The following is a 9,206-nucleotide window of genomic DNA, read 5'->3' as shown; positions in this document are numbered from 1 at the left end:
TCCATTATAAACTCTCTAACCACTGAAACCCCTTAGTTTCTAATCTTGCATGCTCTTCCATTCCTGACAATTCTCCGAGGCGCTTGTAAAGAAGATGGCCTCGTGACCTACTACTACTAGGTAGTTTCTCTACATGCTATATCATATCATTGTGATAATATTTACTTGTTGTATTTTTTATACAGTTGTAAATATCAATAAATAAATTAAAAAAAAAAAATTAACCACTATCATAGGTTACCCAAGGATGGTCCATGCGGTTCAACGAATTCAACATTACCATATACTAGTTTGTTTGTTTTTTATAAAAAGGAGTGGTTACACGTCCCCCCTCCCCCCACCTCGATTAAGACGGAAATCTCTGCTAAGAGTAATTTTAAACTTCTATTCCAAGACTGTTAATTCAGCTGGTATCACTCAAAATAAGTCTTTATTTGATTTAAATTATCATAATTTATGTAGTTAAATTCGAGGATGGAAGCTTCAACGCCCACATAAATTTTAGCAAGTCATATCATCTGTTACTGGGGCTGAGTTCCGACCTAATAGGCAATGTGTGATCACTGAGACGAGCCATAGAAAAGCGGAAAACTCGATTGAAAATGCTTTGTGTAAACGGTTCTACATATCCAATGCTGGTTTCAAATTTTCGAATACATATGACCCGTTCGGTCGTAAAACGTGGTAATTAAATTTTGTAAGAATTTTTATGGTGATTTTATAACTTGTATATATTAATACAATTTGTTCTACATAGAGCATAATGTTAATATCAAGTTATGCTAAGTGACTTCTGGCTGATGGTAAAACATTGGAATTAAAATACATTTTTTTAAAAATTATTTATTTAATGTAATTTACTACTGTACAAAATAATACAATAGGTAAATATGTAGTATGTTTCATATACACTTGAAAATCTTGGGTGGTACTTCAAACATTAATATAAATTAGAAGGTCCCGTGGCCATCTTCTTTTCAGATTCCTCGGAGGATTATCAGGGATTGTTAAGGATGAAAGATTTAGAATTAATGGGTTAGCATGGTTAAGAAGTTTGGAATAAAAAGACGCATATCTGTTTTGGGTCAAATCTGCAACGAATGGGATGTTAAGGTCTTTATGAATGAGTTTATTTGTGACGTAATAAGGATCATCAAGGATTTTGGATTGTAACGATTGGAAAATACATTTTTTTTAAATTTATTTATTAATTATTTTATTTAGAATTGTATTTACATAAAAATACATCCAATAAATTTTTTGTAAGATCATAATGATTTGATATAAGCATTTAGAGGAATTACTCATTAAGAGCACACCAATTATGGCCATTTTCCTTTTGGGTGGTTAGAGAGTTTATAATTGAAAGATTTACATTTGGTTCGGAATAGAACGGTTATATATGGAACATTAAGGTCATACATTTATGTATGATTTTATTTTTGACAAAGTAAGGAGGATTGAGATTTTGGATTGTAAGGATTGGATACGAGAGGAATTTTAAGGCTTATTAGGGCCACAAAGCTCAACTCCTTATGTCCAGATAGGCCTTATTACAGTCAAGTAGATCAGTCTTTTGTAATGTGTTGGAAGTTCATACCGTTTGTAAGTGTGGTAATAGTCAGAATCGAATAGCAGTTTCAAATCTTTTGAGTCTTGTGTGAGAATTCCAAGATAGTCCTTTGTCAAGACGTAGGGCAAGGGAATGGATCTGTACGACAGGTGTAAGAACAGTCGGGAAAAAATAAATATAATAAAATAATTATATTGTTAAGATATGATGTGTTTTTCACTGTATACTAAATAAACTAATTTCTATTTTGCTACGATTATTTGAAACAAGGATTATATGACATAATTTTTGTAATTCATTCAGTAAACCGTCTCACTATCAAAGATTGTGCCAGTCACAGTAGCTGTCACTGGTGTAACAGGTTCTGTCTATCATCCATCGAAATATCATAATGCGATAGTACTGCCACGATAGGTAATGTAATACTACAATGCAGTTTACACCATAACATTAGATAAGTCTGCCCCTCGAACGGGTCTTTTAAGTGATAGAGTGAAAGCTGGTTCGTAATAATAGAAATATAAACAATTTGCCATTTTTCTTCAACTATTGATTTTTGCAAATTCGATTCTCTGAATGTAGAAAAAAATCAGCATAAGATATTGAGGAACATTATCATGGAATAGAAATTTTTTGGAATTTTCATATCGTAGGATTGAGTCTAGGACGATCAGATATAATTAAAAGAATATATTCTCTATATAATATAATCTTGATATAAATTGTGATATTTTTCGTTATTAAGTCAGTATTATGGTGGATAATTATTTTAAATTTCAATGAATATACATACAACTGGAATATAAATTTTAGGGTATTTTTTATTTTATTTTATTTATAACTATTTAAGGGAAATATTTTCTTTAATAATTAATTTATTGTTATTTACGACTGTAAAAAAATATATACAAGTAAATTTGCTGTAAGTAAAATAGTGACATGATACAAACATGTGGAGAACCTTCCGATTAATAGAACTTCAATAATATTTCTAGAAGAGAAGATCCCGATGCCATCTTCTTTTCAGACGCATAGGAGGATTATTAGGTAATGAAGCAAAGGCCTGGCTAGAAACAAGTGGATTTGGGTGGATGGGAAGTTTATCATGGAAGGAATGGTATCTGGTTCTGGCCAAATCGGCACCATACAAGAAAAAAAGGAAATTAAATTATTAAATAAGGAAAAATGTACCCCAGAGTGGTACTTCAATCATTGCTTTAAATTAGAAGATCACATTACCATCTTCCTTTTATACGTCTCGGAGGATTATCAGGGATTATTAGGAATGAGAAATTATGAACTAATGGGTATTTCGAAAAGAGCCTAAACAGTATTTGAAATTGTAGTTCCTCAAGTACTTAATTTTTGAGCTGTGAAATGTTTCTAGCATGTAAGCAATAGATATGAACTGTTATCATGAAAATGAAAAATCAACTGTTTATACCAATAAATTAACTGAAAAGTTTTTTGAACCACAAAATCAACTTGAAGGTGAGTTTTTTGAGCCTGATTGAAAATTAATAGCAAAAAATGTCACTTTCTATTAAAAAAAAAATTTTAACTATAATTCATAGTGTAATATTCTCACTCTTTTCTCTAACTTCACAGAATGGAGCTTATTTAATTATAAAAAAAACAATAAAATTAAAAATTAATTTAAATAAACCCTGGAAATACACCTGTTGTCAGAAGATATTTCTAAGAACATAAGTGAGATAAACTTTCTAATGAAATTATTTTAAATTGTATCAAACTTATTATTAAAAGGTACCTAAATAATTTGTTTATCTTTTGATTGATCAACTCCTAGACATTTTATTAGATTAGTTATTAAGAAAGTTATTTTAAATACTAATACGTAAAAAAATATTTAAAAATACCATGTTATCCAGAACATCTGGACAAACGACTAGCCTGGAATCCTCACATAAGACTAAAAAGACAAGAAACTGCACGTCGATTTCGACTATTACCACAATTACTAGACAAACGGTATGAACTTCCAACACATTACAAAAGTCTGATCTACATGACAATAATAAGGCCTATCTGGACATACGGAGTTGAGCTTTGGGGCTCCACTAAACCTTCGAATTGCTCTGGTATACAATCCAAAATCCTTATCTTAAATCTTTACTTTATACGTTTCCGATTATTGAAGTTTTATCAATGGGTAGATTTTCTTTGTATCTGTTATAGTATAAATAACATCAAATTTACATGTTACATTTGTTAATATAAATAAATTTTTAAAAAATTATATAAAAATGATAATCGGTAATAAAGAGGCCTAAGATGTAAACAAAATGTCAATTAACATTGAATATGTCAATTAGGATTAAACCTAATTAACAGTCTTGTGTCCTTAATTGTTAATTAGATGGTTGTCTAGTTGGGCAACTGTCTGCCATCTTCAGCTGCACAGTCACTATCGGGGGACCTAATTCTTTCCAGTTCCAGGCGAAAATTAAAATTCAGTCAGAGATCAGAATTTAATATATCATAAAATTATAAAAATATCACTACTTGAAAAATTACATGTACAATTCAATTTTGATGTTTCGGCACTAATCAGAGTTTTACGGTTTTTCGAAAGTGTCTTATAATTGCTTATTTCATAATGTTAATTTTGGAAAGTGTCTTATACCATTTATTTGATAATGATAATATAAATATAGTAATATAAATTTTAATTTATTAAAATTAATTGTTTGAGAAATATCAACTTCAAATAATATAATAAACTTATATTTAAATAGTCTTTTAAATTTCAAATTATATGGTATTTTATGGATTTTGGAAAGTGACTTATTTGATAATGATAACCTCCTTGATTTTTTATTTTATAAAATCGCTATTTAGTCTAAAACTGCGCGTTAAAATTTATTTATTTTATTTTAAGCAATCTTCAATTTTTGTTTTCTCATGACATCATTACGACATAAAGATTTTTTTTCTTTATTTGTTGCTATTTACAACTGTACCTTATAATACATATAGTAAATTTGATCTCAGTTATAAAAGGAGTGATACAGGCGTATAGAGAAACTAACTATTTGTAGCACTCTAATAACGTTTAACATTAGCAGGTCTTGTGGCCATATTCTTTTCAGGCGCCTCGGAGGATTGTCAGGAATGGAAGAGGAATCAAGGTTAGAAACAAGTAGGTTTGGGTGGTTAGGGAGTTTATTATGGAAGAGTCTTATAATCTACTTAAATATTTTATTATTCTCTTATCGAAATATTAAAATTTATATTCTAGATTCTATTTCCTAGGAAATTGTTTGTTCTTTATATTGAAACGTTGAGGTGAAAAATAGACTTGGTTTAGAACAGAGTTTGGCAACTATGAAACTATTAACTAAAGTTGTCATGGATACGATATTTATTTATTAATGGTTAATTCATAAATAAGCGTCGTATCCATGGCAACTTTACCTATTAGTATCAACTATAGGTAATCTTTTCCCAACTCTGGTTTAGAATATTAACAATACTCTATATTTGGTTGTACAATTTTTTTTGGCTACCCTATCTTCAAGTACTAATATTCTAACAATTATAAGAATTATTAAAAATTTTTTATATATACTCTATTTATTTTCATTGTTAAGTACATTCATTTATTTATTGATTTTTTGTCATTTCGTTACTTCATTAAAATTTACAACATAACATTGCTTAACTATTGATAACGTCATCTGTCCCATTAGCACAAACCAATGTTAAGCTATAATAAGCATTATCTCTTTGGGCATATCAATATACTATAATATATAATAATTTTGTTATCTAAGTTGAATATTATGGTTTTGAACTGGATAATTTTATTTTTAAATGTTTCTACTTATTTGTCCGGCTTACTTATTATGTTTGCATAGTATATATTTAATTTTTTCTGTCAGTTTTATAGTTTATGGTATTATTTATTTGATTTGTATGTGGATTGGTTCAGAGATTCTTCTGTTTTTTGTGTTTTTTGTCATGTCTGTTATGGTAGGGTTTTTTAAAATTAAATTTAAGTCTCTTACTTGACAAACGCTCTAAACTTCCCATTCACAACAAAAAATTAGTATACACTACAATAATCAGACCAATTTGGACATATTGAATTGAGCTCTGGGGCTCCACTAAACCATCAAATTCTTCCCGCATCCAATCGTTACAATCCAAAATCCTACGTAAAGTCCTTGATGCTCCTTATTACGTCACAAATAAACTCATTCACAAAGACCTTAACATCCCATTCGTTGCAGATTTGACCCAAACAGATATGCGTCTTTTCATTCCAAACTCCTTAACCATCCTACCATCCATTAATTCTTAACAATCCTTGATAATCCTCCGAGGCGTCTGAAAAGAAGATGGCTACGGGACCTTCTAATTTAAATTAATGTTTGAAGTACCACCAATGGGTGGTTCCTTCCCAAGATTTTCAAGTGTGTATGAAACATACTACATATTTACCTGTTGTATTATTTTGTACAGTTGTAAATTACATTAAATAAATAATTTAAAAAAAAATTAAGTTTATATTCTTAACATTATTAAAGTTGGTAAAATGCTGTTTTATCCTGGTTTCCAATTTTTTTTTAAGACTCTACAATACATATTCTTAAACAATTTTCACAGTCAAGTCTATATATTGTATTTTTCTTTTCCACTTTACCTATTTCATGTTTTATGTTTAATGTTTGAAACACGTTGTACAGACAAATATTGAATATAAATAACATTCTAGAAGTTTATTTTTCACATCTTAATTAAGTAGATATATTTTTAGAGGGTAGATATTTAGACGTTTTTAAAGTAAATAATTAACTTCTGGCCATTGCAAGATATATTCTGAAATATGAATTGAGGATTGGGAGGACCAAAGCACTCAGTGCTCAGTAATATTTGAACAAGTAAGGCTATCTATTGGCTGTAAGATGAACTAAAATTTGTTGATTACAACAAACCCGGACATCGCCTTAACAAAGTTTATTTCTAATGTTTTTAATGAACATAAAAAATAATTTAAAAACTTCAACAGCAAATAATCGATAAATTAACTTTATTTTTTAAAATCGATAAATATGTACGGTGTAATCTCGGCAATATGAATTTATTGCTGCTGGACCGTGTTTGGATTTGGTAGAATGGTCTAAAAAAATTCGATAATATAAATATACATAACTTTTTTTATATATTTATCTATTTTTTTACACATTTTATTGGAAATTTGACAGTTTGGAGTTTTAAAAAATGAAAATAAAAAAAAAAAAATGATTTCTTTTACATCCCCAGTAATGCTTAGAATAAATTAATTTGTTAAAATTGTAAGATTATTAATTTATAAGAGTAATTAAAAATAAAAAATACTCTTAGTATGGATTTATTTAAATCAATATAAAAGATTTAAAATGAGTTTACCCACAAAATTTATATTATAAATATTTCTACTATAATTGAATTAGTTTTAAAGAATCAAAATATTTACACAATCGATATAATGCATTTCTAATTATATTATTCTAATAAATTATTTCCATAGAAATAGAATACTTGATATCGAAACTATATAAAAATTTCCACTTTTGATTTTCACGTTGATTACAATAACTTTCCTATAGATGGCGAAGTCAAAAATGTCCTTTATACATGAGCACTTTGATATGAAATCAAAAATATTTTTGCCTTTTTTACGCGGTTTCGGATTAACGAGATTACACTGAATTATTATATTAACCTTTTTTTAAAAAATTGGAAGAAGATAGTAGATATGAAGTAGATTGTAGGAAGATAGTCCGGTTGGCGGTCAATAAAGGTATCAAAATAGTAACAAAAAACTATTTATTGTTAACAAACGTTTCGCCCAACTTCATTCTTATTAGGTTGTTGTCCAATTTCTTAATATCCCCTTTAACATATTACCATACCTCAGCTATACGATATCTGTACCACTTATCTCTTGTACCTTAAACACCTACCTCTCTACCACATTTAATTTTAATGAGTAGTTTCCTATACTTTATGTGTGTATCTACATTGAGAACTTATATCACACCTGGTTATGTTTATTAACAACTTGCCTCCAGTCTAACATGTACATTTCCTTATATTGCTATTATTAATATTTTATTATTTTTATTTTGTTTTTTTATATACCTTATAAACTTAACAATTGTTTTGAAATGTTTTTTTATTTTGAATGTTCTGTTAATTCTAAATTGTTCCTATATTATTTTCTTATTTAGCCCTCACGAAGCCTTGCAAAGTAGGGCGAAACGTAGGTTAACAATAAATATTATTTTGATATCTGTATTGACCGCAACCCGGACTATCATCGTCCAATTTTTAAAAGTCGAAGAATAAATATATATAAATAGCATCTGATAACATTGATTACTTATCGATAATAAAAAGAAAAATCTAAGTAAGTTATTTGTTCAAAATGAAGCCATTCTTGAAATATCTTCTGGATGCTACTACAATTGGCAAGATTGCATGTCGACAAACAGTTAAGGCCGGCCGAGGAAAGATATAAAGCGAGATGCACTGCATTTTCAGCACGAACTATTTCCCAAAGAAGGAAAAGATAAAAAGATTAGATGAAAATTGGGTAATTCGATAATTAAAACATTTAATATTATTGAAACTTTAGAAACAAACGATAATTATCTTAATTGTTCATTTATTTGTTAATTCGTGGAGTCCTCAAGATAGTAAAAAATCATCAAATCATAATTTTTTTCGCAATTTTTTTTTTAAATTTATTTATTTAATGTAATTTACAACTGTATAAATAATAAATACAATAATTAAATATGTGGACTGTTTCATTTACACATGAAAATCTTGGGAAGGATCCATCCGTTGGTGGTACTTCAAGCATATCTGTTTTGGGCCAAATCTCCAACGAATGGAATGTTAAGGTCTTTTTGGTTGAGTCGTTTGTAACGTAATAAGGAGCATCAAGGATTTTACGTAGGATTTTGGATTGTAATGATTGGAAACGGGAGGAATTTGATGATTTGGTAGAGCCCCAAAGTTCAATTCCAGATGCCCAAATTGGTCTGATTGTCGTAGGAAATACTAATTTTTTTATAGTGAATGGGAAGTTTAGAGCGTTTGTCAAGTAAGTGATGCAGTAATCGAAATCTACGAGCAGTTTCATGTTGTTTCAGTCTTGTTTGTGGATTCCAAATATGTGTCTTGTCAAGATGGAGTCCCAAGTATCGAATCTGTTCAACAGGCGTTAGTGGAGTATTTAGAAAGGATACTGTAGGACAGGAGGGCAGAGGTTTACGACGGAGAGTAAAGGTGATCGGGAGGGATTTGACATGATTTATTTTGATTCTCCAGTTTTGACACCATTCATTAATGGATATTATGTACAAATAAAAAAAGAAATTTGATTAATTGATCTGAAATAAATTGTATACCAGCATTAATGAAGGATTATGAGGTATTTCGCGAAATAGAAAAAATAATAAATACAAATAATGTTAATATTATTTATTAAATAAATCAAAAATTCGTATCCATTTCTGCCTGAACACTTTATTTTTCACCAGTCCAACGTCGGCCATTCTAGCCATCTTGAATACAATTTCTTCCTCACATTAATTTAAAGTTTCTTTTGCAGGCT

This window comes from Halyomorpha halys, unplaced genomic scaffold, assembly GCF_000696795.3.
Source record: "Halyomorpha halys isolate HHAL.00 unplaced genomic scaffold, Hhal_1.1 Scaffold1097.1, whole genome shotgun sequence".
Lineage (NCBI taxonomy): Eukaryota > Metazoa > Arthropoda > Insecta > Hemiptera > Pentatomidae > Halyomorpha > Halyomorpha halys.
Note: the sequence above shows the minus strand (reverse complement) of the source record.